Below are 6000 nucleotides of genomic sequence, written 5' to 3'. Positions count from 1 at the left end.
ATATCATCGGAAACAATTGACAGAGGAGATCACTGGGATGGGAACTCCGCCGAACAATCAGCCTTTGCTAGTTGGAATTAGGAAAACGAAAGATGATTGTGTTGGAACAAATACAATTCCGATGGGGGGCGGTTGCAGTTTAGTGAATGAACGGACCAGTGTCCTCGTGCGTAGCGGGGAAATTGCAGAAAAAGAAAGGCGAAATTGGAGACGCATTTTTTTAACCTCAAACAGCCGTTATTCTGCCCAATGATTTCCAAGTAGAGGCTAAGATTTGGACATCATGAACACATTAAAGTTTGTGCTGAGCATTATTGTGATCCACGGTGGGGTCAAGTTTTTGTTGTCGATTGGCAGGAATTGGAGTTAAGACGGCAATAAGATGACGCGGGAACTAATGAATGGTGGTAAACGTTTGCGTAACGGAGTGACCTAATATTGTTCCTACTTCTTACAATAATAGTACATATAGCCCACAACGTGGGGTTCTGGCAAACGCAGTTTTTCTGAATCAGATCTAAACATTAACTATATCACATGTACTATATAAATCGTTTGTATTATTACTGTTCCCTTTTTCTTTTAATACCATCTGTCGTCTATCAGAATACAACTGCTCTCAAATATCGTCCAAATATACTGAGTTCTGTATTTACTGTGTGACCATATCTGTGGAGTTCAGAGAATCTGGAAACCTGCATCCTGCTGGAAATATTTATCATTATTTCCCATTTTGACATGATATTTTTGCAGCGACACGCAGGATGCAGGCTTCCAGAATGCTTGACCTCCACAGATATTATACGAATTCTACTTTGATTTATTTCCATTATTACGAACGACGGTTCACGCATTTATGAACTCATGAACTCGAACTCTGAGTCTCCTTCAAAGAAATAACTGATCCACGTGGAAATGGTACAGTACTTATCATGGAGGTCTTAATCTGCATGTCGAATCGTTTAACCAGCTCGATACAGGCAGCCTTGAGAAGGAGTTTATAGAATGTATCCGCGACAGTTTCCAAGAACAGTATGTAATGGAACCGACGAGGAAACAAGCGATCATAGATCTGATCCTGGGTAATCAGGCAGATTTGATAAATGATATCATAGTTAGGGCTCCTCTCGGAAGGAGTGATCACAATATGGTGGTATTCAAAATGCAGATGGAGGTTGAGAAGGTAACATCAAACAGTAGTGTTTTGTGCTTGTCATTTACAGTCATTTAGCAGATTGAAACCAGGGGACAATGGTCCAGGATGGACGATAGACTGCTGGCAAACATTCAGTACTGTATGAAACGGAGCTGTTATTAAGCTGTTGAGTGACTGAATCCAGTATACTAATAAGGACGTTTATTACAGCGTAATCTTTGGACGATATTTGAGAGCAGTTGTATTCTGATATACGACAGATGGTATTGAAACGTTTCCGTTGTAAGCCAGCAAGACTTCTGTACTGGCACATGTAGTGTCCCTCAACTGACAAGAGCTTATATATTCTCAGGCCAGATATTTATTAAGAACCAACACTAATCTCTCAGACGCTTTCTGAATGAATGTTCAGGACAATATGGCTTTGACTATGACAGATCTTTACCGAGAAAGAAACAGATAGACACTAATATATTGTGCGAGTGCTGAAGACATGTCGCATTGAACACACCCTGCCTGTCAACAAATGTGTCTGGAGATGCATGCTTCTGTGAAATACTGAGTGATTGAACACCAATTTTAAAAATCATTCCACTGTTTTGATTTATTCCTCAGTGCAGAATTGACATAGTTTATTTCCAAAACAATTCTGAAGAAATGCGGGCAACTCATTCCACATATTTCTCTTGGCATAATCTGGGCTTGTCTGAAACCTTAGTTTATGCACTTACATGCCATACGGAACAGAGCATGGGGTTGTCTGAAGCATGGTGTTTCAAACTCATGGTCGGACCCACAGCTGGATGGCGGGCAGGCTTCAGGCACTCGGTCGCGGCATTCCCGATCGCGAGAGGAAAACCCATTTACCGTGAGGGTCCTTTACAAATGCCTGCGGAGGGCAGCATAGTTGTGCAGTGGTTAGCACTGCTGCCTCACGGCGCCCAGGTCCCAGGTTCGATCCTGGTTCTGGGTCACTGTCCCTGTGGTTTGCACATTCTCCCCGTGTTTTCGTGGGTTTCGCTCCCACAACCCAAAAGATGTGCAGGTTAGGTGGATTGGCCACGCTAAATTTCCCCTTAATTGGAAAAAAGGAATTGGGTATTTTAAATTTATTTTTAAAAGAATCAAATGCCACGGGATGGACTTTCGGGATTGCCGACGATCCAGCGCATGCATCAATCAGTGTGCAGGCCAGCAGCCCGGAAGCGTGGATCGCCTACACCTGACGTCATGCGCGCTGTCCATGGCCAGTTCTTTGTAGAAAACGATGGAGTCCTCCCACCGAGAGGGGCGGCAGAAACCAGGTTTCTGACGTCACTTGTTAAGGGCGCGAGAGAGATTCCTCAATTTTGCAGCCAACAGCAGTGCTGGTGCTAAAACCTGCACCTTTGTTTAACAACCCATTGGGAGGAAGTTGAAAAAAGGAACAAAGCAGCATAAAGATGATTAATTGAGGTATGGTTATTACTTGTTCTACTCCAAATCAAGATTCAAAGTTTACGTTTGTATGGAAGGACTGGCAAATGAAAGTTTAAAACCCGCAAAACTTCAAATTATTTGAAGACTAAACATGGCGTGTTTGAGGACAAACCTCGTTATTGTTTTTCAACGGTTGCACTGAGATCTTAAATTATCAGTGGACGTCATTATCAGAAACGTAGCTTGAATAACGATGCAAGTGATATCATGAGGACCAAGCAGACTCTAATGCCACATTAAAGATTCGTGAAAATGGTTGTTCGCAAGGGTCGGCTGGCGTCGGTCCCAAACAATGGCCTGTTGGCAAAAATGGGACCCGGGCAAAAATGTTTGAAAAACACTGATTTAAAAACATGCGTTCCTGCAATCGGATATGTACATAAAGCAAAATATTCATGCTTTTAGCGGGCAATATTAATGTTTAAGCTGTTCTGTTCCGCAATATATATAAACAGTCAGAAAGAAGAGCAACACATTGCTCTCAGTATATTGCAATGTCTATCCCTGTATAATTTCAGTGTTTGTATCCAAATGGAGGAAGTGTAATTGACAACATAAATTGCACATCGAGTTCAAGTCAATCAAGAAGAGGGTAAATGGCTGCCAAGTTTGATATGGTGGCATGGTTTCCGGATGGCACATCAGTTGTCAATAATAGGAGCACGCTATGCAATATGGCGACTTCATCATGATACATTGTGCTGTGCGGTGCTCAAGATATTTATTTTAAAAAGTCTGACGGAGACATATATGCAGTTAATAGGTCATATGACCAACAATCTATTCAAAGCGGTAGGTTTGAAAGAACGTCTTAAATGTGTAAAGCCAAGCAGAGAGGCTGGAAGATTTCTGGAAGTACGTCAAAAGTTTGGGTCCAAGGCTGATGCTTTCCATTTTAGAATTCAAATGGCAGATGCTGGAGAAGGCAGAATTCGGTGAATGCAGATATTTTGCCGGAATGTTGGGCTGCAGGAGAATGCAGATTTATGGAAAGGAAAGGCCATAGACGATATAGCAGGAAATATGAGAGTTATAAAATTGAAATTTACTCGACCACCAATATATGCTTTCACCTTTCAAAACAGTCGTTGTGTTACAGCAACTCATTCCGTGCTACTGTTAAATAAGACTGCAGTAAACAACATCAACACCACGGGCAGCACGGTAGCATAGCGGGTAGCTGTTCACAACACCAGGGTCCCAGGTTTGATTCACAGCTTGGGTCACTGTCTGTGCGGAGTCTGCACATTCTCCCTGTGTCTGCGTGTGTTTTCTCCAACAAGCCCGAAATACGTGCTGTTAGGCAGTTTGGGCATTCTAAATTCTCCCTCCGTGTACCCGAAGGTGGTGTCTAGGGGCTTGTCACGATAATATAATTGCAGTGCTAATGTAAGCCTTCTTGTGACAATAAAGATTATTAAACAAAAAAATATCGGAAAGGAATGCTGGGCATTGCCGCGAACAATCACAGACCATCAACGGATGAAACAACACCACAAAACAGTAAAAGACAAGAGTAATACCAAAAGATGACTTCACACAAGACTGTGCATGGACAAAAGAGTTGTGTATGAACTGCAGTTTTGACAGTGCTAAATGTGTTGATGAGGAGGATAAATATTCCGCATGATGGAAACATATTCCCCAACAAATTCCTTGGACGAACGGGGTAAAATATTGCTACTAGCTGATCCAGTAATGTTTTACATAACCCAGGTGCAATCAAAAGGGTACTTTAATTATTCTATAATTGTAATTGTCAAACAGTCTCCGAATACAACATATTTATATGTTTCAGTATGGTGTTGCACAGGTTGAGTTAATTTAAAAAACACCCATATTAACTATATTCTTTTCAATCCTTTAATTCCAGAAATGAGATCGAAAAATATATTTTGCATTCTATCGTTTTGTTATTTTTCATTGTCTACTATTACGAAACATTAATGGTTTGAGTGTGCCAACCAAACACACTGGTTTTGCATGATGTATTGCTTATTTTGGACATTGGAGTCTTTTCAAGTAGGCTTACATTATGATTGCAATGAAATAACTGTGGAAATCACATCGCCTGCCTCTCTCCATGGAGCGGGTTGCCCCCGGTCATCCTGGCGCTTCAGACCAGAAGCGAAACCCCCTCGGGGCTGCTTCCCCACCTCACCGGATAAGTGAACAAACGCGAAGAGTAGTGGTATTTCACAAACAGCCTGAAGCTCCCACAGGTTCTATACCTCTCATGTCTCTCCACAGTGCCGGACTAGAGTCAAGCTCAACAACGTCTTCTTTCCCAACTGGTTCTGCCAAGCCCATTCTCTTGGTAGTCTTTCCACTAGATCGTTGAAAGGGGCAGTGGGAATATCGTCCATCCATTTATGGGCGTCACTCATTAGATGACTAGACATTTGGCTACTTTAATACACTCATGGAAGTGCCTTTTCCAGGCTTTTAAGTCTCTCATTGACGTGGGAGGCATACTGATGTAAAGTGAGGAGAGTTGCTAGGAGGTCACTGGTGTCATACGATTAGAGCTGAACTCATGAAGGTTACCAAGCATCTTGTTCCAGGCTCATTGGCTCAGCCGACACTTCCGTGTAACTAAGCGTGATGTTCCATGGACGGTAAAGCTTTGTGTGGAATCATTCTAGTTAACTGTCCGTAGACTATTTAGCGCACATAAGTCATCATTTGATGTGTGCTGCTGTATAGCACAACAGTGTATTACTCAATGCATTTTCAACTGTTACACCCATATTTGTTTGTTATCCGCCACCGTTATTCTTTTGTACTTTTGTCATTTTTATACTTTCTTATTCTTTTTATGTTTGTATAATTTTTTGTATTTTCTCCACCACCATTTTGCAGCCAGTGTTGGTGCCACTTTTCGCCTTATGTGGTCAGAACGTGACATCCTCTCACCGAGCGTTGGTTTGTCTGCACCTGCTCATGGATGGGCTGTATAATTGGAATCCATCTCACTCACCTGTCACCAAAAATTTGCATCATTTCAAGTGTGAAGGATATTGTGTGTCTGGATTCCTGCTGGACGAAGGATATTTATCTGTGAATATGTAGGAAATTGAATAGGCAATGTTTCAACTCGAACAATTTTCCATAAGACCATACGACAGAGGAGCAGAATTAGGCCACTCGGCCCATCGAGTCTGCTCCGACATTCAATCATGGCTGATACTTTTCGCATCCACATTCTCCTGCCTTCTCTCCATAACCCCTGTTCCCGTTATTGATCATGAACCTATTTATCCCTCCCTTAAAGACACTCAGTATTTTCCCCCACAGCCTTCTGCAGCAAAGAGTTAGAAAGATTCAACAGCCTCTGGCTGAAAAAAATCCTCCTCATCTCAGTT

Source organism: Scyliorhinus canicula, chromosome 6 (genome assembly GCF_902713615.1).
Source record: "Scyliorhinus canicula chromosome 6, sScyCan1.1, whole genome shotgun sequence".
Classification (NCBI taxonomy): domain Eukaryota; kingdom Metazoa; phylum Chordata; class Chondrichthyes; order Carcharhiniformes; family Scyliorhinidae; genus Scyliorhinus; species Scyliorhinus canicula.
The sequence above is the reverse complement of the archived record's forward strand: the minus strand, read 5'-3'. Positions refer to the sequence as shown.